This window comes from Delphinapterus leucas, chromosome 16, assembly GCF_059928025.1.
Source record: "Delphinapterus leucas isolate spDelLeu-1000000601 "Yukka" chromosome 16, BTC_Dleu_Yukka2, whole genome shotgun sequence".
Lineage (NCBI taxonomy): Eukaryota > Metazoa > Chordata > Mammalia > Artiodactyla > Monodontidae > Delphinapterus > Delphinapterus leucas.
The window spans coordinates 67,903,742-67,928,922 of record NC_143144.1 but is presented as its reverse complement, the minus strand read 5'-3'; the positions used below and the strand labels follow the sequence as shown (position 1 = coordinate 67,928,922).

Below are 25,181 nucleotides of genomic sequence, written 5' to 3'. Positions count from 1 at the left end.
TGAGTTTTTCCTGAGAATTAGTCGGAAGCTTCACTCGGACAAGAGCCTTGATCGTGAGCTTGGTCCGTATTCCCTCCGAGCGTGGAGCCAATGGTTTCGACCACAAGAGGGAAAGCTTCGGCGCCAAAGCTAAGACTGGGAGTCTAAGGGCCAGTAGCGGTGCGGGCAGGTCCCCACGTGGTCTCGGGCTGTTTGGAAATACGGTGCTGGCGCAGGTCCCCGAACACGGAACGTAGTGGACGCGGGTGGGATTCGGTGTGCAGAATCCCTGCTCCTCCACTATTCTCTCTCTCGCTCTGGGAACTTTTATAAATTTAGAATTGCTCCCACTGGGTCTGGACCGCCCAGCCGCAGGACACCCCAAATGGACTTGACGCTCGAAAATTAGTTTTAATAATGTCATAATTATTAATATCCCGGGCGATTTTTACTGCTCTGCCAACTGCTATAAATCTAGGCAGATTGGACAACTGCAACAAAAAGAGATTTAGGTAAGATGAAAAGCTACCCTCCCCTCCCTTCTTATAGCAGCCTAAAACATACGAAGTGCTAGTGGCAACCCTGGGTGTATCTGATATGTTATCAATCGTAGGGGAAAAACATATTGTTAGAAATTGGATCTCCGGGTCCCTGTAAAATTACCTGCCACTCAGCAGCCACTCAGGTTGGTTGGTCCTCGCCATCCCTCCCGCTGCGGCTGGCAGTTCTAGACCTTATTCTTTCTAGATTGAACTGTTTCTAGTAGCCTCTTAACTTCATCCCTGTCAGCGCCTCTTAGTGCTGGCAGAATTCTTTATATACCGTTTTAATAGATGAAGGGAGAAGGACACTTCAGGGAAAACAAATGACTTATTTGAAGGTGAAAAGGGGGAGAGAAAGAGCACATAAGGGAAAACAAATGACTTTTAGGAAAGTCAAATGGGCCCTTAGGAGATCAGATAGGAGACCTGCTAGTTTTTGTGACTTTGTTTGGGTGTTACTCAGTGATAAGAGTCAGACTTCTCTGTGAGTTCCCGGAGAGAGGATTTATGACAGTTAAGTTACTTTGAGCTCTTTTGGGAGGCAGATAAGAGATTTCAGGAACTCAAGTACTTTAAGCTCAAAATAATTTTTATGCCACAGTAGTGGATTCTGGAACCCTTCAAGAGGGTATTCAGAGTATACTTGCCACTTCCTCCCTCCCAGGTCTGAGGAACATGGTGTCAGTATAGTGGACCAGCATGATAATCTGCTCAATGATGAGAGAATTAAGCACTCTAGGCTATATTATGACGGAGAGCAAAGAAGTAATGTGCCCTTGAATGTGAATTGCTGCAGGCACCGTGGGAGTGCTCCACTCCTTCCAGATGAAGATGAAAAAGAATACATTTTGCCGGTTAATAACTGCCAGTCTGTGTTGATCTCTTCTAGTAAGAATTCTACCTCCAGCCCTGCAGCTGAGTTACTTCTCGCTTAAGTTCTGTTAGTCCACTGTCTGTCAGGATCAATCTGGTTTTTGCAAGGACCTAACGGGTGAATTAAATGGAGATTTAATGGGGACCACCCCCCCTCATCCTTTAAACCTTTGAGAGTGGCACTCATTTCCACCATTCTGTCCAAGATGTGGTACTGCTTCTAATTTATTATCTTGGCTGGCCTTAAGGCAGTTTTAGGGAGTCTGACTTTTAGATGAAAACATGGGAGTAAATCTTTGTGACTATGGATTAGGCAATGGTTTCTTAAATATGATACTAAAAGTACAGTGATGAAAGAAAAAATATATACTTTATCAAAACTTTTGTGCCTCAAAAGAAGTAAAACGACAAGAAAATGTTTGTGAGTTATATATTTGACAAGGGACTTGGATCCGAAATATATAAAGAACTCTTACAATAACTTAGCAACTTAATAACTTAACAATAAAAAGACAAATAACTCTGTTTAAAAATGGGCAAAGGGGGCTTCCCTGGTGGCACAGTGGTTGAGAGTCCGCCTGCCGATGCAGGGGACACGGGTTCGTGCGCCGGTCCGGGAAGATCCCACATGCCGCAGAGTGGCTGGGCCCGTGAGCCATGGCCGCTGGACCTGCGTGTCCGGAGCCTGTGCTCCGCAACAGGAGAGGCCACAACAGTGAGAGGCCTGCGTACCGCAAAAAAAAAAAAAAAATGGGCAAAGAATTTGAATGCACATTTCCCCCAATGGTCAGTAAACTTATGAAAAGATGCTCACCATCATTAGCCAGTCAGATACCACTTCACACCCACTAGGATAGCTAAAATAAAAAAGACAGACAATAACAGGTGTCAGCTTGGATATGGAGAAATTGGAACCGTCTTATATTATTGCTGCTGGGAATGTAAAATGGTGCAGCCACTTTAGCCATTCCTCAAAAAGTTAGACATAGGATTACTATATGACCCAGCAATGTCATTCCTAGGTATATGCCCAAGAGAAATGAAAACTTCCACACAAAAATTTGTGTATGAATGTCCATAGCAGCATTATTCATAGTAGCTAAAAAGTAGAAATAACCTAGATGTCCATCAACTGATGGATGAGTAAAATGTGCTCTATCCATACAATGAAATATGAGTCAGCAATAAAAAATAATACCAATACATGCTGAGGACTGTACTGCCACATACACTCACTGCTATGGCCCGGGTTCAATCCCTGGTCCAGGAACTCGCGTGGCACAGCCAAAAAACCCCCACAAATAAACATGGATGAATCTTGCAAATGTTAAGCTAAGTGGAAGAATCCAGTCACAAAAGAGCACATATTGTATGATTCCATTTATATGAAAAGTCCAAAATAGACAAATTCATGGACACATAAGATAGATTAGTAGTTGCCTGGGGACAGATTGGGTGGGAAGGTTGGGAAATGGGTTTTGGGGAAGGATTTTGGGAAGCGTTTTCAGAATATTCTAAAATTAGATTGTAATGATGGTTGTACAACTTTTTAAACATAGTAAAAACCACTGACAACTTTGCAATTCAACTATACTTCAATTAAAAAAATTTAAAAACTGTACACTTTAAACGGGTAAATTTTATTATATGTGAAATATATCCCAATAAAGCTGAAAAAAAAAACTAGAAAAATTTTCATTATGGATCTTTAAACCATACCCAGGTCTTCCCTCGTGGCACAGTGGTTAAGAATCCGCCTGCCAATGCAGGGGAGATGGGTTTGAGCCCTGGTCTGGGAAGATCCCACATACCACGGAGCAACTAAGCCTGTGTGCCACAACTATTAGGCCTGCGCTCTAGAGCCCGCGAGCCACAACTACTGAACCCACGTGCCACAACTACTGAGGCCTGCACACCTAGAGCCCGTGCTCAGCAACAAGAGAAGCCACTGCAATGAGAAGCCTGCGCACCTCAATGAAGAGTAGCCCCCGCTCTCTGCAACTAGAGAAAGCCCATGCGCAACGAAGACCCAACGCAGCCAAAAATAAATAAATTAATTTAAAAAAACCACACACAATCATACCCAGATTTAGGTCATGTGCAGATTTATATAATGTACAAATTATCTGGGTCATTCTAGAACCATTCCATAAAAGTCACCAGTGATATGTATATATAAAATTATATATGTATATATAATTAAAATACATTATAATTTCAAATATGCTATTGAAATCTCATGTTTATATCATCTTTACTCAAAACTTTAGCTATTTAGGTTAGCGCAGAAATTCAAATTCTGGCTTGGAATCAAATATGCCATCTTCCAAATTCTCGATGTTGCATTCTGTAATAACTATCACTACAGAGTTAAGCACAAAATTACATTCTTTAACAAATAAGATGATAAAATTTCCAATTTAATTGGTATTTTAAAATGTTCTACAATTTAAAAGTTATTTAATGCAAAATCGCCAAACAGTATAAGGGTTTTTGGTGGGGGGAAAGAAGCAACACAATGCAAAAATGAGTTATTTACTAAGAAGAGGGAGGCTTACCTCCTCCCCTGCACCTTTTCTAGAACCAGAGTTTTTGCTATAGGCAAGATTTAAAGACCCTAACCTCAGGACCGTGGGGCGGGTCCGCTTTCTCTTCACCATCACAGGCTTCGGGCTGCGCAGGATAGCGCTGGCTCTGCGGGTGACGGCCATACACAAATCCGTATGTTCTTTCGGATCACGTGCGGGATGCTGCTGAGGGTGGCCCGCGCGTTCTTGTTGATGGTGGTCCGCACGAAGGAAGTGGCTGCCTTTCGCTGGCCGGATCCTCGCTTCATGACCACCACGACCCCTTTGCCGTCCGCCGCCGGCTCCACGCCCACAGTCTTGCGGTGAATGAGTCCGTTGTAGCGAAAGGAGTTGCGGGCCTTCAGGTTATTGGGTTCAGTGCTGTACGTCTGCTGTTCCTCTCTATCAAGAAGCTGGAGCAGTTCCGCACGACCATCCGTTGCAGATGCGCGGACTTGACGGCAGCTTCTCTCGTGGCAGCGGCCGGATACGGAGTTTCTTTCTTATAAAACTAGATATACATCTACCCTAGGACCTAGCAAGTCCATCCATAGGTATTTGCCTAAGATGAAAACGTAAGTCCAACATGATTTGTATATCAACAGATGATTTAATCAATAAACTGAGGTATATATATTGACAACAAAAAGAAATGAATTACTGATACATGCAATGACCATTGATGAATCCCAACAATATTAAACTGAGTGAAAGAAGTTCTATCTACATGAATACATACTGCATACCTCTATGTATAGGAGGTTCTAGAACAGGTGAAGCAAATTCATGGTGGGAAAAAAAATCAAAAAAGTAATGATTACTTAGGGGAGGTTCCAGGGGAAATGAGAAGGAACATAAGGGAATTTGGGGGAAGGTTATGGTAATTATATCTTTATAGGAATTTTGGTTCCAAGGTTTCTGCGTGTATCAAAACTCCATGACTATTCACTTAAGAATTTTGCATTTAATTGTATCTTCATTTTACATCAGAAGAAAGAACATACTAAATATAGAATTCTAGGTAATGATAATGAATGCTGAAGTATTTAGGGGGAGGTGTATTGTTGTCTGCAACTTACTTGGAAATTTATCCCCCCAAAATTAGCTGTGTAGACAGATGGACAGATGTGATGAAATAAGTGTAGTTAAAACATTAATGGGAAAGTTGAGTGGAAGGTATATGGATTTCATTGTAAAAATTTTTAAACTTTTTTGTATTTGAAAATTTTCATAAAAACATTCTGGGGGGATAAAAGTCCTAGAAGTTTCCAAAAAAAAAAAACTAGCCCATTTTTGCCTCTCTGATCTCATCTCCTGCTACCGCCGCTCTCTGTTCTAGCCACATTTAAGTGTACCAGGTATCCCCTACCTCAGGACTTTTGCACTTGCCCTTCCTGATGCCTGCATTTCTCTTCCCTAACATATCTATCTGACTTTCTCCCTCACCTTCAGGCAGATTTATAAGATTTCTGTCCCCTGGTGTACATGCCCTGTATAATCTCCTCCCCTTGGGTGTAGATGGGACTTGTGGATACGATGGGACATCACTCCAGGGATTAGGTTACCATATATGGCAAAGGGACTTGAGGGGATTTTGCAGATGTAATTCAGATCCCTAATCAGGCAATTTTGAGTTAATTTTTTGAAAAAGATGATCTTGGATGGGCCTGTCCTAATCAGGTGAGCCCTTCAAAAGAGGGCATCAGAAAGGAAGTCAAGTCAGAGAGATTCCAAGCCAGAGATGCTCCCCTGCTGGTCTTTTAAGCTGTGGAGAAGGCCATATGGCAGAGAATAACAGGTAGCCTCTGGGAACTGAGGGCCTCAGTCTTACAACTGCAAGTAACTGAATTATGCCCCAAACCAGTGAGCTTGGAAGAGGCCCCTGAGGTTGAGATGAAATTGCAACCTGGTTGACACCTTGATTTCAGCATGTTGAGACCCAAAGAGAGGACCCAGTTGCATTGTAAGAGTTCTTTATAAATCCTGGATACTAGACCCTTATCAAATACATGATTAACAAATACTTTCTCCCTTTTCTGTGCATCGTCTTTTTACTTTCTTGATAATGTCCTTTGAAGTACGGAAGTTTTAAACGTTAATGTCACCTGATATATCTATTTTTTCTTTGGTTGCTTGTGGTTTTGTTGCCATATCTAAGAAACTATTGCCTAACTTTTAGTCCAGTTTTTTTTGTTTGTTTGTTTTTGGTTTTGGCCATGCTGCATGGCTTGTGGAATCTTAATTCCCCAACCAGGGATCAAACCTAAGCCCTCAGCAGTGAATGCACAGAGTCCTAACTGCTGGATGGCCAGGGAATTCCCTAGTCCAATTTTTATAATTGATATCTGTGAAAGGAGTCACCTGACCTGGAAAACACTTCTACCAGACATCCCCAAGACTTACCCCCCACTTCATTTAGGCCTTTACACAATTGTCACCTTATCAGCAAAGTCTTCTTTGATCACGTTATCTAAAGTAACAGTACCCTTTGGTCACTTACCATACTTTACACTGCTTTATTTTTCTTTAGAGGACTCCTTATATGACACACTCTCTCTCTGTCCCTCTCTGTCTCTCTTTTCTTCTCTTTTCCATTTTCATTTACTGCATACCCCTGTGCCCATATTGGAATGTATGCTCCTGGAAAGAAGGAATTTTTGTTTACTTTGTTAACTGCCAATTACTCAGTGTCCAGCATAGACTCATAATAGGTGATCAATAATAATTTGATAAGTCAATGATTCCCCCAATCCAAGTGTTATCAAACGTTTTCATCTTTGCCAATCTGAAATATGTAAAATGATATTTTAATGTCTTTTTGTTTGCATTTTCATTTCTGTGAGTAAGGTTTAGCACCTTCTCATACATTAAAAAAAATATTTCTTACTCTGTTAACATCATTGTTTTCAATAGATGCTATTGTAATAAATGAAATATACACATCCCTTCAAAAGGATTATAAATGTTATAGTAGTGTTTGGTCGTTCTATTCTCTATCAGGGTTTGAAATAATGCCTTTTGTTGAATGCATGAAGAATGAACAGCTAGAAGGTGAAGACAGGCCCCATGAAACGTTTTGAAGTTTAAAAGGAGTCCTCATAATTGAAGGGTATTCTGTAGGCTAAAATATGGAGAAGACACATTTAGCTGTGGCAAAATACACATAACATAAATTTTACATATCTTGACCATTTTTAAGTGTACAGTTCAATGATACTAAGCACATTCACATTGCTGTGCAACCATCACCACCATCCATCTCCAGAACTCTTTCCTCTTGCAAAACTGAAACTTTACCCATTAAACAATAACTCTCCATTTCCCTCTCCCCCAGCCCCTGGCAACCACTCTACCTTCTTTCTCTATGAATTTCTTTTTGTGACTGGCTTATTTCACTTAGAATAAAGACTTCAAGGTTCATCCATGTTGGAGCATGTTGCATAATTTTCTTCTCCATTGTGTGTGTGTGTGTTTCTCTGCAACCGGCCTTTTTTTTTTTTCAGTTGAAGTATAATTGACCTACAACACTATTTAGTTCCAGCTGTACAACATAGTGATCCGATATTTCTATGCATTTCAAAATGATCACCACTCTTCTGTTGCCTTTGAATGTTTCCCCATGCTTTTGGCCCACCTGCATTTCACACTCCTTAAAGGTCAGACTATTGGCTGCCTCAAGGCGTATCATGCAGTCCCTTGGAATTACATTGTGACTTATACATTCAGGTGTTGATTGTTTTTCACTCATTCATTCATTCACTACAAAATGTGACAATCATGGTTCTGCAAAAAAGGAAGGAAGATATGGTTAAGCACTTTGAAGTTTATACCTAGCTGACCTTGCCTCTTGTTGCCCAGGGCACTGGGTTTGCCTTCATCCCGTATTTTTATGCATCCCAGGGAAGGAAACTAATCAAGTGCCACCAGTCCTGGACCAGATATCCAAGTAAACATCAACTACAGGTACCTATTGGGCTAAAGAATCGGAAGTCACAAAATAAAATCTCTGCTCTTTGCAGATCATGTCTGAAGTCACAGTTACCTTCTGTTGATTTGTGAAAGGAGTAGAGGACTGTCATTGGGATCTTGATTATGTTATCTAAGCTGGTTTTATAGTCACCACAATGACTTGCCTGGGAGGAAAGCCGGTGAATCTATTACCTGGAAGGAGACTGTGTCCCAGTGCCAAGGGTTGGTCCTGGCTGTTCTAGACAATGCCGCCAAGTACGACCAAGTAGACTGCACTGCACAGCTCCTGAGGACACCATTCCTAGGCTTGTGTCATATGGAGAACTGAAGATAAAGATCTCAAATGGAAGCTCCTTCTCAAACAGGAAAGGACCGGGAAAGAGAGCATTGGTGGGTATCTGTGCTGATGGAATGGTGCCAATGAACTGACCCCTCCCCGCATGACTTTGTCCTGAGGAAGGGAGTGAGGGTTAGGAATCTGGTTGGTGAGATACCAGTCTCCCTCACACGGTGAGTTGATAGTCATAGTCATAGCATCTGCTCTCCTGCAGACTCTGTGCAGACACTTCATGGATAAATCTCATCCAGTCCTCTCAAAAACCATTTAATGGGTGAAGAAATTGTTCATTTCCTTAGAGAGGGAAATGAAGAGGGCATGAGACTAGGAGAAAAGTGGTTCACTACTTACTCACCAGTGGACTTTGGGCAACTCACTTAGGTCTTCTGGTCAAAACTCAGTTCCCTGCAGCCCACGAACTGCTTGTTGCAGCACATGAGGAGAGCAGTACAGGATGAAGAGCAGGTGTTTAGAAACTCTCATGCAATTTGACGTCCAGTGCATGATCAGGGAACTTGTTTCATTGAACAAGGGATAGAAAAGGTGCTGTCCATGAGTTAGGTGTATTGAGAGCTGTATGTATAGTAGGAAAATGTTACCATGTGTGATATTTTAAGGGTTAGTTGGTCAACTGTAAACCAAATGCATACAAAAATCTGAGAAAATAAAAGCATTTAGGTCTTTGTATAATTTGTTATTTTTTACTTATTAAATATAACTTTTTTGTAAAAGTATGTTTAAAATTTGTAGATATTAGCTAAATTAGGAAGGCAAATTTTCATAATAATATTTAACTATAACTTACAGTTGTCAAAGCACTCTTCACTTGACTTCTTTTAATCAAGAAAAGACATACTTTTCCTAACACGCAACAGCAGCAGTAATAAAACAAATGATGACTGTGAAAGTGATTCTGAAGAAATTAAAACCAAAAGAATTTGTATTAGTTTTACTTGAAAGTATAAGCCTTCATGTGTTAAGCTCACTTTTGTGGACATAACTGATACTAAACCACTAAAACTGTGGTAGGTTATCTGCAGAGATGTACTAGCAAATGAAGCTAATAAAGAAAGTCATCTATATAGATCAGTGGAACAGGATAGAGAGCCCAGAAATAAACTCACGCACTTATGGTCAACTAATCTACAACAAAGGAGGCAATAATTTTCAATGGAGAAAAGACAGTCTCTTCAATAAGTAGTGCTGGGAAAACTGGACAGCTACATGTAAAAGAATGAAATTAGAAATTCTCCAACACTGTATACAATAATAAATTCAAAATGGATTAAAGACCTAAATGTAAGACCAGGTACTATAAAACTCCTAGAGGAAAACATAAGCAGGACACTCTTTGACATAAATCACAACAATATTCTTTTTTTGATCCATCTCCTAAAGTAAGGGAAATAAAAGCAGAAATAAGTAGGACCTAATTTAACTTAAAAGCTTTGCACAGCAAAGGAAACCATTGACAAAATGAAAAGACAACCTACTGAATGGGAGAAAATATTTGCAAATTGTATGACCAATAAGGGATTAATATCCAACATATATAAACAGCTCATACAACACAATATCAAAATACAAATATCCTGATTAAAAACTGGGCAGAAGAACTGAATAGACATTTTTCCAAAGAGGAAATGCAAATGGCCAACAGGCACATGAAAAGATGCTCAACATCACTAATCAGGGAAATGCAAATCAAAACCACAATGAGATATCACATCACACCTGTCAGAATGGCTATCATCAAAAAGAAAACAAATAACAAATGTTGGCAAGGATGCAGAAAAAAGGGAACCCTCCAACACTGTTGGTGGGAATGTAAATTGGTGCAGCCACTGTGGAAAACAGTATGGAGGTTTCTCAAAAAACTAAAAATAGAACTACCATGTGACCCAGCAATTCCATTCCTGGCTATATAGCCCCCCCCGCCAAAAAAATCACCAAAAACACTAATTCAAAAAGGTTCATGCACCCCAACGTTCATAGCAGCATTATTTACTATAGCCAAGACATAGAAGCAACCTAAGTGTCCATCAACAGATGAATGGCTAAAGATGTATTTCATATATATATAAATATATATGAAATGGAGTACTACTCAGCCATAAAAAAGAATGAAATTTTACCATTTGCAGCCATGTGCATGGACTTGGAGGGCATTATGCTAAGTGAAATGTTAGACAGACAAAGACAAATTATGCATGATATAACTTATGTGTGGAATCTAAAAAATACAACAAACTAGTGAATATAACAAAAAGAAGAAGACATAGATATAGAGAACAAACTAGTGGTTACCATTGGGGAAATGGGGAAGGGGCAATATAGGGGTGGGGTGGTGGGGGGTATTGGGTGTAAGATAGGCTACAAGGGTGTATCGTACAACATGGGGACTATAGCCAATATTTTGTAATAATATAAATAGAGTGTAACCTTTAAAAATTGTATAAATAAATAAATAAATTAAAAGTCATCAAATTTAGGTAGCATTTACAAAGAAAACAAAAGAATAAGTTTAAAACTTAAAGAATACTTTGCAAGACTATTGAATTTTTAAAAATTGATAGAAGCAGAGGTTCAAAATTTCCCATATAAACATTGTTAATTGTGTCTAATAAAGTAGGACTTTGGGATGCTAAAATTAAAAAAAATAGTGCAAAACTGTATCAAAAATCTTGGAAATTATGGGTGAATTTGTGGCAAAGAAGGTAGGTCAAATATCATTCTTCATAGCTGGACAAATTCAGCAGCTAGCTAATGACATGGCAGATTAACTCACAAAACAAATACAGGTAGCAAAGTATTTTTATTTCTTTTCATTGCAAATTGTTGAATGCACACATACTGCTAACATGACAATTAATTTGAAATATGTATATGCAATTTGAACATTGTAGAGATATGAGGAAGAATTTTTTTTCAGCCTCATTGATGACAACACAACTAGCTCTGAACTACATAAAACTGTGAAGGATTACACTGTTAAGGAATGTGGTTTGAGTTTAAATTTGTGTAGGGATATGCTCTAATGGTGCAGCTGCGTTGACAGAAAAACATTCTGTAGTTATTACCCAAGTTAAAGAGCTTGCATGAGCATGTAAATCAGCACACGGCTTCCCTCATCAAGAAAGCTTTGCAATGAAAAAATTTAGTGTCTAGTTACGTAGTAAAAAAATGTGAATTATGCAAAAGGTGATGTATTAAGTTTGAGATTTTTTTCTCTTTATTATGTGATAACATGGAAGCTGATAACATGGAAACACCTATTATTGCGTATGATATGAGGCATGAGATTCCATGCTTACTGAAGGGGAAAGTTCTATTAACAATGTCTGAATATGAAACAAACTTTCAGTGTTCCTAGCAAGTGAAAAATGCACCTACATAAGGTCCCCACCTCTTAAATATGTGGTTTGGATGACAGACTAGTTTATTTGTGTAATATTTTTGGCATTTTTGATGATCTTACTACTTCTAAGCAACGAAAGACTGCAATATGATTTTCAATGGCAGATGGGATCGAAGAGCAAAAATAAAATTGAGAAGCTTGGAAGAACAGAGTTTCCACAGACTGTTATAACATGCTCCATAATTTAACAGCAATTATCAGTAAAGTAGGTGATGATCTTGATATTGCACATCTGGGAAGTGTTATGGCCAAATGTCTTACAGATTTCACAGAATTGTTTAAATTTTATTTCCATCAAAAGAAGATCCATGATAGGAAATTCACAGATCCAGAAACCTTTGCTTTAATCGAAAGATAATTTGATTCAACTTTATAACCTTACAGGATAAATTGGTGGAAATGGCAATGGATTGAGAATTGAAGATGGATTTTGAAAATCAGGATCATTTGCTTCACTTTGGGTAAAAGTGAAAGATGAAAATCTTGAGCTTCCTGGAATGGCTTTAAAATTTCTTCTTCCATTCCCATTAACAAACCTCTGTAATACTGGTTTCTCCACTAGAGCTCTTATTAAAACAAAATTTTAATAGTTTTAAATAATTTTAACAGTTTCAACAGACATTGTACCTTGTGAGTAGCATTATATTCCATTCTGCCTGCATTAGATAGACTAACAAGCCATAAGCATGTGTATTTGTCCATTAAAAACACAATATTGATATAAATAATGTTCATTCGAAGTGGGGAAACATATCGTACTTATAATTTTTCTTTAGTTATGACTGAAGAATGACAAAAAAGTTATTCGCATAATAGCAATTGTCTATATTAATCGGTTATTACATGCACATTTAATGAACAACACATACAGACTTTGCAATTGTTTTACTTTTTCCTTTGTTATGTTTGTTCTGACTATGTTTATTGAAACGTAATACTGTCTGTTGAATCTGATAGTAACAATTAGGTTTTTATTTTATATGTTTGTTTTTAAACGTAATTTATCTAGTTTTTTATTTTTTATTGACTTTTTTTTTTTTTTTTTTTTTGCGGTACGCGGGCCTCTCACTGCTGTGGCCTCTCACGTTGCGGAGCACAGGCTCTGGACGCGCAGGGTCAGCGGCCATGGCTCACGGGCCCAGCTGCTCCGCGGCATGTGGGATCTTCCCGGACCGGGGCACGAACCCGTGTCCGCTGCATCGGTAGGCAGACTCTCAACCACTGCGCCACCAGGGAAGCCCTTGATTACAATTTTGAGTGATGTGAAGTCCAGTAAGTTAGGAAAAAATGGCCAATTTTATTCCAGTAGGAAAGATGAACATTGTTCTGAGTTTCACTTTTTCATCTTTCCCACTAGAGGGCAGTCAAGAAGTACTTATAAGTGTTGGGCGTATCATAAAGCCAAAATTGCTCTTTGACTAAGAGATTGAAGTGCGGAGGAAAAATAAAACAGAGCAAGATCAATTACCCAGCGAACGTTTACTGGTACCAATACTGTACTGTAACACACTAAGACTCGATGAAGAGCTCGAAACCCAGTGTCTATGTATTTATAGCTAAAATCCAAGATAGTAGGTAAAAATGAGACAACACAAGGCTAAAGAAAGAGTTTTGCAAGATGTTGTTTTATATTATGTGTATTTTAGAATGCATGCACGTGCAGGAGAGAGAGAGAGAGAGAGGTTGATTCATTCCTCAGGCCTGAAGCCTGGGTGGGCTGAAACCATCTATATTGACAGTTCCAGTTCATAAGACGTGGAGGAGAAGTAGAGGGACACAGGCTGCACATCACAGGTGTTACTGAGCTGTTGCTCTGGGGCACACACACATACATACACTTACTTTTATTCTGATTGTCACTACAAATCTTAGCCCATCTCTCTATTCCAGTTTCCTAGCTGACTTCTTTAGGGAATTGCTTTCACTAATTAGTTCATTCAACATTTGCTGAGTATCACCTTGTTCCCAGCACCTTGCAAGGCTCCGGGTACAGCTGTGAATGAGTTTCTACTCTCAAGGTGTTTAGAGAATATAGCTTTTTATGTTTGGGGCCTTGAAGGTCCTGGCAACTGTTTTTATTTCAAGTTAGCATCTCCTTCAATCGGTGACAAGTGGGCCACTTGGAGCTGCTGTCTCTCAAGTGTTCTCTTGCAAAGGTGGGAACACAAGAAAGAAAAAGAGAGAATAACTATAGGACCATAGTGTGATCCAGAGTTGCCTTGATAACAAGATTAGAGAAAACAGCCAAGCCTTTGAGGTGCCAGGGCTGGACTCAGTCTTGGCCAACTGTCCATGGAAGCATGTCACCTTTTGACTTTAACAGAACTTCACTGAAGCGAGTCTTTGAAATCCAAAGGAAGAGGGGCCCATGCATTGAGGAACTCATGCCACGCCTACTCCAGCCTTGTTCCGATTCTGTAGGAACACAGGATATTCTCACTTTAAAGACTGTCTGGGACTGCTGGAGGCAGTATAGTGGATGGGTAAGAGTTTGACTTAAGAATCAGACAAGCTGCAGTTAGAACTCAGGCTGGACCTCATGGTAGCTGTGTAACTTCAGACATTATGTCTGAGCCCTAGTTTCCCCACTTGAAAATGGAAGTAATAATAAGAGTAGCACCTCAGAGGGTGTCGTGAGGATGGAATCACATAAGTGAAGTTCTTAGCACACTGCCTGGCATAGGATAAGCACACAGTGAGTGCTGGCTTTAAAAAATAAGCTGAGCTGGAGCTCAGAGATCATCTCATCCAACTCCATTCTATAGATGAGAGAACTGAGGCCCAGCAGCCTAGTGACAGCGGAAAGATCATGAATTTTGGAGTTAGACAGACCTGGTTTTGAATCCTGGCTCTACCAATGGACTTGAGGAAGGTCACTTAATTTCTGTAAGCTTCAGCTTCCTCATCTGTGAAATGGGACAATAAGGTAACTCTGAGGACTAAATGGTATATATTATGTAAAGCACCTGGCACAAGGGCCTGGCACATAATAGTTGACCAATAAAATGTTCCTTTGCTTCCTTCCTCTCTTCCATTGTCCAGAGTCATACTAGGTCCTAACTTTAAAAATGTAGGCCTCAGGGAGTTCATGCTGACCCTCATGATGCAAATGTGGAAGTCAAGCTGGTCTCAAGTCAAATCCAGTTGCTGACCTTGGGCAAGTGACTTATCCTCTTTCTGTTGCATTTAACTTGTCTGTAAAATGATGTTAATAACACTACCTACCACCCAAAGCTGGTGTGAGGATCATGCTCTCTTTTGAAGTGTCCCATAAATGTTTATTTTCATGTCCTTCAAACATGGCTCTGATCTGTAGGAGACTCTCAGGTAGATTAAGTAGTCACGCCCATGTTCATTCATTCAATCAATGGTTTTTTGTTGTTGTTTTTCTTTTGTGTGCCAGGGTGTTATCAGAGCTGGGGGTCACAGAATTAGACAAGGCTCCTCCTCTCGAGTTGCTCACAGTGCAGAAGACTTAAACAATGGCTACATGACTGTGGGTCAAGGGCTTTGAGAGGCTGGGTCATCAGCGGTTAAGAGTACAGAATCTACAGTCAGACAGCCGAGGTTTGACCTCAGCCTGCCACTCTGTGATCTTGTGCAAGTTACTTAACCTCTCTGTGCCTCTATAAAATAGGGATTACCACTGCACTTCGTTCATGGTGTTGCTATGAAGGTTAAATGGTTTCATAGCTGCAAAGTGCTTAGAACAGAGCCTGGAACATAGTAAACACACTCTGTGGGCTTTTTCAATCAATAGGAGCATAAGCAAAAATGACATCAGTAGAATTTAGGGGAGAGGGTGGAGTCCTAGAGGAAGAAATAGGGAAACCCAGGAGAAATTCAGTGCAGTTTCTATACCTCAGCCACCCTACATTTCACATTTCAAAACATTCCCAGCAGCCAAACCTGGAAGGAATCTGGAGAGCTTTTCGTCAAAGACTCACAGTTTGCAGATGAGAAAACTCAGGCCAGAGAGAGAAAATGGCTTGCCCAGGTGAGGTAGACAGAATAATGACCCCCAAATATGTCCAAGTCCTGATCCCAGAACCTATGATTATATAGCCTTACATGGCAAAAGAAACTTTGTTGATGTGATTAAATTAAGGATTTTGAGTTGGGAGATTATCCCGGTGGGTGGGTCCAGGGTAATCTCAAGAGAGTCCCTAAGGGAAAGAAGGAGGCAGAGTCAGAGGGGCAGACATGGCATCAGAAGAAGCGGTTGGATTGATGTGGGCCAACAAGCCAAGGACAGTGTGTGAAATGGGACTTCTGCTTCCCCCATGCCCCTCCCCCACGGAGGCCCTTCCATTGATCTGAGCCTTCACTTCCTGTTATTTGTCCCAGGAACCAAATTTGCTACTTTCAGCTCTGATAAAATGTCTGCCTCCCCAACTCCTGGCTTTAGAGAGAAAGCCAGAGCCTCACTCTCAGAAGTGTCCACAGAAAACGAGTGATATTAGCTATCTGTGGAAAATTTTTAAGGAAATAACTCACCCTAGATGAGATTTGTGAACAAGGCTGATGAGATTTGGGAAATGTAGTCAATAGCAAATAAGCAGTCGTCTAACTAATTATCAGTGGTCCTCTGTGAAGCAAGACTTGGTGGCTGTGATGGAAAACTGGCAGGAGACGATAGTCAGAGTTTGTGTCTCCAGAACTAGACAAGGTAGAAGAGGCCTTGTGAGGCTGGGAGACCAAATTTATGTATTTGGACAGAAAAATCCTTAGAACGGAGAAGAGAAAGTGATCAGGCTACTGCTGCTGGAGAGAAAAGAAGGGTTGTCGACAATCAAGATAGGGGACACTGCTGGACTTGATAGGTGGGAACATAAACTGACATGAAGTTTTTGGAAGCCTGTTTGTAAGTATGGACCAACAACTCTCCTTTAGGAAATTCATCATAGGGGAGTAATAAAGATGTTCAACTGCTAACATGTTCATTTCAGCATTGTTTACAATGGTGAAAATACTCAACAATATGGGATTGGTTGAATAAATGATGATATGACTATCTGGTAGGACACTATGCCAGACATTTTTTTAAAAATGATGCTGTAGAAGACCAGTTAAAGACATGAGATGATGCTAATATACACTCATAAGTGAAAAGAGCAGGTTGGAAGATGGAGTGGGCATAGGATCTCATCTTTGTTTTAAAAAAATTATAATACACAAAAAGCCTGGAAGGGCAAATACTAAAATACTACCAACAGTTCCCTCTCGATGATGGAGAGGTTTTGATTTTTTCCTTTTGGCTTGTTGAATATTTTCCATATTCAATAATTAGCATGTGTTACCTTTGCAAATGAAACTTATCTATAAAAAATAATTAAAAGAAAGTGACACTGGGTGATATCTAGTTTGTTCCTGGATCTTCCTGTATGTTATCTCATTTACACTTTAAAGCAGTATGAGTTAGGTGTTATTGTGCCCATTTTACTTACAGAGAAACTGACATAGAGACTTTAAGTAACTTGCTCAAGATCATACAGTTCATAAGTGCTGGACCTATGATTTCAAACCAATTGCTTCAGACTCTAAGGCCACCTTCTTTCTACGACATCACTTGCTTCCTTGTAAAGAGTTGCCAGGTCCCTCTGTGCTCTTTCTCTGAGCAACCTTCTGCTTATATAGTAGCCTCGGCTTGCCTTATCCTGTAGCAAAGAACAATACTGCTGCTGCTGGACTCAGGAATGGCCTGATAAACTAATACATTAGTTTCCTGTTTCATTATTCCCACTCTTGTTATTACTTAGAATAAATTGGTCCCTCCAGAGCTTATTAGGGCTGGGGGAACAGGTGGGTCAAGTCCCAGGGTCCACGCTGGCAGGCTCTGGCTACCCTGGCTGGTTTCCTGCCCAGGCTCCTTCAGTCTAATTCCCAGGGGGTCATTTGAAATAAGCTGTGACTTCTGTAGAGACTAGAAGCTGGGTGATTCCCCAGCGTATGTTAACCCAAGGGCATTGAGATAAATGCTCAGTTTCCGTCATGTGAGTTGACCAAGGAAAGAGATGTGCCTAAATTGATTCCGTATCCACACCACGTGCTTGGCAGGAAGAAGTCACTTGGTCGATATAGAATGTATCCATGGCCACAGGAAACCACCGAGGTCACTCTCCGTGCCAGCAGCTGCCTTTCCTCTCCCCTTGGGTCAAACATTGCCCAAGTGGCCGAGAACCGATCAAGCGGTTAGTATTTTCTGGAAACCTGCACTGTGTCCTATTATCTGAAATGACTAAAGGGAAGGTGACAGGAACAAACAACAATTGAGCACCTGCCTGCCATCAGCATTCTCCTCTTTCCAATATTCATTCATTCGACAAATATACAACTTGTTGAATGTGTACCGTGAACTAGACCTTGCACTGGATGCCAGAGAGAATAAACAGGTAAAAAGGATGCCATGTAAGGAGCGTCTTACTTAAAGCATAAGATTGAAAATTTTTTTTTGTTTTAAAATTATTGTTCAGTAAAGTTGATTCTGCTGATATACAGTTCTATGCATTTTATTTCTTTTATTTTTTATAAATTTATTTATTGATTGACTTATGGCTGTGTTGGGTCTTCATTGCTGTACGCAGGCTTTCTCTAGTTGCAGTGAGCTGGGGCTCCTCTTTGTTGCGGTGCGCGGGCTTCTCATCGCGGTGGCTTCTCTTGTTGCGGAACACAGGCTCTAGGCGCACAGGCTTCAGTAGTTGTGGCACGCAGGCTCAGTAGTTGTGGCTTGATGGCTCTAGAGCACAGGCTCAGTAGTTGTGGCTCACAGGCTTAGTTGCTCCGCGGCATGTGGGATCTTCCCGAAACAGGGCTCGAACCCGTGTCCTCTTCATTGGCAGGCAGATTCTTAATCACTGCGCCACCAGGGAAGTCCAGTTCTATACATTTTAAACATGTATAGATTCATCCTGTTAGCATCACAATCAGAACACAGAACAGAGTATAGGAATTTTAATTTCCAGTTGGCTGTTGTGGAATTCAGTCCCAGAGAGTTTGAGCAATTCTCCAAGGTCAAGGTGTCCAGTGTTTACACAGATGATGGAAGGAAATGTGGGTTTCACCTTGGAGTCAGCAGGAGGTCAAGGAAGGGCTCTGTGGCCCAGCATTGGTCCTTGAAGTGGAAATCCCCTCTTTTTCATGTATGGTTGCAAACTTCTTGGTGTCAATGAAATCTACTCTGTAGCTTGTCTGGAATAACTGATTTAACAAAGAAGTATTTTGACTCACTTTCTTTAAAAACAACATGACTGCGAGGTAATCTTTTGCCAGTAACTCTTGGTCATCTTGGTGACTGTCATTTGCGGTACCTTATTCTGACTCCTCTCTTGGGGAAAGTGTGCTTGTTGCCCTCACCACAAGCCCGCCTTTAACCTGATGCGTTTAATGAGCTCTATCCTGGACAATAAACACTGCAGTGTGGTGAAAACTGTAAACTGAAAGTCAATAAAGTTGAGTAAAAGTTGAGAGCCCTTTCTAGGGAGTGTCACGCACTTGCAAAATCCAGTACTTCTGTTCTACTTCTTAAATCACCTGCTGTCATTGCTGAAAGCACTTTGGAAAATTTTTAAGTCAGCATTTTTATGTTAGTTTATGTAAGTAATAAATGCACATGATAAAAATGACACTAAGTGACTGAGAGTCTCCCTCCTACCCCCAGACCTCGTCCCTTGGTCTCCCCTTCCAGGGGCAAATGCCATGGCCAGTTTACTGTGTAACCTTTTGGAAAGTCACTAAACAATCAGAAAGCATTCTATTTATTGTCTATAGAGTGTGCATTTATGTACTGCCTAAAAGAAATATGCCACCACACTTCTCCTGACTCTATTCGTTCAATTAATTTAACTGGGGGCTGGTACCAGGTATACAAGGACCAATAAGGCAGCTGTGACTTTCAAGGAGCTCTTGTCAAGCAGAGGAGCTGGGGGCAGCATTTGTGTAAACAGACTGCTTGGGTTAGTGGCCCAGATGCCCCTTAGTCCCGCCCATTTGGTCCTGGCCCATCCACCACTGGCACCATCTTGTGGCAGTGGCTGGTTTTCCAGATGTACCTGCAGGGCTGGTCCCAAAGCCTCCAAGGTGGGGCTAAGCTTGCCTTCCCTGGGGGAAGGGAAATTCTTCTCCTCAAAATCCCCAACAGGACCCCAGAGGCCATCCCCACAGCTGGTGACCCCTAGCCTGGAGCGGGCCTGAGGAACGCTTACTTTCCAAAGTGCTTGGAATTCCCACCCCTGCATCACCGGACTGGAAGGGACTTGAGAGGATGAACCACCCCCTTTCCTGACTGCCGTTCCCACACAACACATCCCCATCCTGGGGACTTCTGACCTCGTGGGGGTGGGAACACACCAAGGACCAGGCACTCCTTCCCTGGGCAGCCCACTCAGTGGTCACACAACGCAAATGGTGAGAAAGATCTTCCCTATATTAGACAACACATGTAGCCCAGTGACACCCATCCAACAGGCAGACCAAACCGGGCTGACAGGATCAGAAAGTGGAGGCATCTGAAAGCATAAACAAATTTTCAAGGGACATTGATATTTGATACTATTTAAAAAAAGAAAACAAAAGAAACGAAAGCACTAAAGTGGTCATTATGAGAAAAATCAGAACCTTATTGGACTTCCTTATACTTGTCTTTACGAATTAGATTGCTTAATTTTATATTACTTCTGGGAGGAGGGTGGGCAAGAAATATGATCATTAGAGGCTTAAGACTTCGAAAGATCTTAAACAATATTCCTGGATTCTGCTCTCTGCATTTACCAGGAGGAAGTGTCCCCCACCAGACAGCCTTTCAAATATCTGATGACTTCTTCCGCTCTCACACTCAACGTTCATTGCAGTTTGTCAACCTCCAGGAAGCCCTTTCTGTGCGACTGGGAGAGGATTGGGGTTTCCCCTAGGACACACAACCCTGTTTGTGTTTGTCTTTCCACTCAGAGTCCTGACCCCTGTGCTTGGAGACAACAATATCCCCTGAGTGGGTGCCCAGGAGGCACCCACAGGGTCAGTGACTACTCCTTACTTCATGGCTAAGGCTTGAACATCCGCCTACCTGTCCCCATCAGCCTTACATCACAGGTCTGGAGGGATGGGGTCCTCGTTCTTTTCCCTCCTTACCCAGCCCTAGGACAACCAGGGTCTCCCGCCAGGCTTTCCATAGCAGGGTCGTGGAATAGGGCTGAAGTCGAGAGCTGGTGCCTCTCAACCTGGTAGGATAAGGGCACAGGAAGGGGTGACTAAGCCTCCCTGGCAGCTGGGGGTCATACGTATCATGTCTCTTATTACTAAACAGGGCATGGCAGAGTGAGGGCTCTGGAGCACAGGGGACCCTGAACGAAACAGGAAGTGGTCACTGTGATTCAACCACAGAACTTTTTCCTGTCATCTGGTGGGAGTGACACAGCTTTTGGGGAAAGTCAGTGCTGAGGTGGGGGTGTGGGTGGGTGGGTGGGTGGATGTTCAAGTTATGGGCTGGTGCTGCCGCAGAAACTGGGCAGTGAGGCCGGGAAGGAGGGCAGACTCCTTCCTGTAGCATCGGTGTCTCCAGGGAGTCACAGCCAGCACCAGTCCCAGCCATGTGGGAAAATGCTTCTCCGTAGAGGGGACAGCTCCCAGGAGGCAGCACCTCTCTGCTTTCCTGGAGTCAGAGACCCTATTTACTAAAGCTACCATTTGTACAGGTTACTTTACTTCTCTGAGCCTCTATTTCCTTATCGATATAATGGGAATAATAATGGAGTCCACTAACAGCTTTGTTGTGAAAGTCAAATGAGATGTTATGTTTATCACTTAGAAAAGTGCTTGGTATATGGTAGGTGGTAATAAACAATAGCTGTTATTATTTAGTATTTATTATAAACAGGGACTCTCAGAGGTGGAAATCTTAACCTGAATAATCCATTTTAAAGAAAAGAAATCTGAGGTGTCAAGAGGGCCAGTGATGTACCCAAAGTCTCACATTGCTAACCAGAGGCACAGGTGTGCCTAGAACCGAGGTCTCCTGCTTCGCAGCCCCTTTCCCTCGTTCTCTCCCCACCCCCGTTCATCATCCACCACTAACTGGGCTCTTGTCACATGCCAACCATTTAATGTATATGATATCAGTTAATTCTCAGAGAAGGTAGGCAAAATTGTTCCATCTTTCAGATGCCATGTCATTCAGCATGCTTTCAGCCACCTTCTCATCAATTCCTTTAAAACTTGCTGCCCAGCCACCCGCTCCAGGAAGTCCTCTTGCATTAAACCTTCCCCAGGATTCTAGTCCCTCCCAAACACCCTGCCCTCTCAGCTATTAGCCGACAGCCTGATCTAGCAGATACAGCTTGCAACCATCAACAATCAACATAAACATGAGGAAGGACAAACATATGAAGACTACATCCTTCAAACATGGGTCTTTCAAATCATAACTTTAGAAATTGTTTAAAATACTTTTATAATAAACATCAAGTAACAGCCATCATTTTTTGAGTATTTATTTTATGCCAGGCTCTCTTCTGATTCACATGGAATATCTTTAAATATGCATTTCTAATATTCTCAACAAGTGAGGAGAATTCCATGGCGGCTCCCATTCTTCCAAGGTGTTCCCTGGCTTCTAGCAGCTCACTTGAGGCAGTAGCAGCTTGTGGGCATCTTCTGCCCTTAGGAGGGGTCCAGGCACAGATGAGGCCACAGAGCCCCAGGATGGCAGACAAGGACTACAGGGGGGCAAATACCCCAGGTACATCTAGGGACAGCCAGCCAAACATATTCATTGTGGTGTGAACGTATTTCTGAGGGAAGATCTGCTCCCTCTGGTTTGTGTCTTATTCTCCTGTTTCAGTGTCAGCCTGAGCGTTGTTTGCCAGCCTGTGATGTAAGGTCCAAAATCCTTAGAGGACGTTCTCAGCCTGGTGGGCCCTGCGTTACTCTGTCCTCTCCTTAATCTCTGAGACCTGCTTACCTACCACTCCTTCCCCTGCCTCGTGACCTTGTCTCTCCTACACCAAAGAACTTTGCTGTCATTCCCCCTAATAACCCCAGCTGGAATACAGCTAGACTTCTGCACATTTCCTTCCCTGCCCTGGCACTCCCCCTCACCTCTTGCTTGCTTCCTGAGGACATTCATGCAGAAGTAAATAAATACTCCGTTTGGGCTTCTCTGCCCTGATGAAACTGGTGGGCTCCTCAAAACAGGGACTGGGATTTAATCTTAACAAAACTTTATTTACAAAAATAGGCTGAAGGCCTATGGGCCTTAGTTTGCCATGTGATTTTTTAAAAATATTGCATTAAAATATTATTTTGGGGCACTCCACCCCTCCCTTAGGTTTTTGTACTCAGAGCAAGTACTCAACTCTTCTCACACTATTCCCCGTCCTGTTTGTATCCTCAGCCCAGCACAGTACCTGGAGGTGTGTCAGCTCAGTTCTAACAGTTGGATGAATGAATGGATGAATGGATGAATGAAGTGGAAAGGACACCAGAGTGGGGATCGAGAACTCTGAGGTCCAGGCTCTGCCACTAATTGTGGGACCCAGGCATATTTTTTAATGCTGCAGACCTCAGTTTTCTCATCTGTAAAATGCACAGACTGTGTTAGGATTCTTTCTGCAAACACTCAACAAACATTCATAGATAAAGTTATGGCTCAGACATAAAAAGAGGGACATGACCGAGTTCGTTGCCCTGGAGGTCCTCACAGTTGAATGAATTTAGTAAATCTCTGAGCCTTAGGTTTTTCCTCTGGAAAATGGGATGATGTTTGACTAGGGCTGTCGGTGAGGCTCAAATGAGAGAAGGCAGGCATTCTGCGCTGTATTACTCCAAGTCCTCTCAAATCTTGAGCCCCAGGACTTGTTTAATGCTTTTCTATAAACCAGTCAACAAAAATACTAACATCACACCCTTGTACTGGCTATGGGGAGCAGCTGAGTGCCAGGATTTCAACTCTGGGTACTTACTGTGTGTCCTTGGGCAAGTTACTGAACTCCTCAGGGCCTCCATTTGCTCATCTAATGAATGGGAATGACAGTTAAGTGTTCTCCCACCTCACAGCATTGTTGCCAAGGTGACTGGAAATTGCCATTGCAAGTGTATTGAAAACTGAAAACACCATATTTGGGAAGTCATCAGAGGACTCCTCCTGGCACAGTGAAGTTTTATGTCCGTCCCTCCCCCATCACACCTGCTCTCAGAAAAGGAACAGAAACTACTGCTTACTGACATGGAAAGTGATCCCCGCCAGGGGGAGCTTAACTTTTACTGGGCATCAAAGCCTTACAGAAGTGAAGTGGAATTTCGGGTGTTGGGGAGTTGGGGGGTCGGAAAGCCTTTCTGAGCCACTGAAATCGCACGCAATAAGCAATGTCGTGGACAGCGCTTCCGAAAGCTCCTGACACTCTCATTTGGTCATTTCTTATCGAAACTTCAAGTAGACCAACTCACTTCTGCTTGGGCCTCAGTTTCCAACTGCATGAAAGGAGAGAGTTGGGCAAGGACAACTCTGAGCCCCCTGCTTCTTTTAGGTTTTAATGGTGTTTCAGAAGGCCGGGAGGTGTGGTTGGGAGGGGAAAGGACGATTTCACTTCCCTTTGCCCTCCTCAGTTACCCTTTCCGGTCACTTCATTCCCACACCGGTGACCAGGGCATTGCCAGGGCGTATTTGCGCCCAGGTAGGCTGGGGCGCATCCTCTGCCCGCCCGCGGCACCCTTGGATTCCCTGCCGGCTGGGCGCGGGTGCCCATTGCGCAAGCGCTTCCGGGGAATGTGGCCGGGGCAGTTCCCACGGAGCTCCCAGCTCAGGGTGGGACCCTCTCCTCGGCCGGGCAATCAGAATCACACTCTGAAAATACTAATTATTGTTGTTTCCAAAGCTCCACCGCTGGCCGTTGCCGGGCCCTGCCCAGGAAGTCCAAATAATCCGCACCTATGGCATTTTAGTCACCCTTGGTGGGGAGCCGGGTCACGTGATCCCTGGGTGCTCCGTAGGCGGGAGCCACTTCCTGGAGCCCAGCCTGGGACCGGCAGGTGCCTGGAGGCTGGGGCCGAGTCGGGGTGTGTGTTCGTGGGGGATGTAAGGTGAAGAAGGGAAGAATATGAAACTCTCCAGGAAGAAGGAAGAAGCACTGTCTAAGTGAATTTATACACGATTCTCTTCATTTTCCAGAAGAGGTTGAGAGATGTAAGAAAATCGCCCCAAGTCCCAAGCTGCCAAAAGGAAGAGCCAGGGCACTTCCTACTACACTAAAGGCAGGTAATTTCACAGGCAGGATAAACCACCCCAGTCTAAACAGTGGTTGAGCATATTGGGAACGTGAGAAAGCAGTGGGCAGGCCTGCCCTGTCCAGGTGACTGTGGGACTGTGGGACTCATACTCTTGGTGGCAGTGAAAGTGCCCTGTCAAAATTCAATGAAGGGGACTTCCCTGCTGGCGCAGTGGTTGGGAGTCCACCTACCAATGCAGGGGACAAGGGTTCGAGCCCTGGTCCGGGAAGTTCCCACATGCC

At 42.4% G+C, this 25,181-nt stretch overlaps 1 pseudogene; it reads right to left on the bottom strand.

Annotated features, from left to right (window-relative positions):
• Nucleotides 1–75: 75 nt before the first annotated feature.
• LOC111172654 (large ribosomal subunit protein eL28 pseudogene) lies at nucleotides 76–24,419 on the bottom strand (annotated as a pseudogene).
• Between the last annotated feature and the right edge of the window lie 762 nt (nucleotides 24,420–25,181).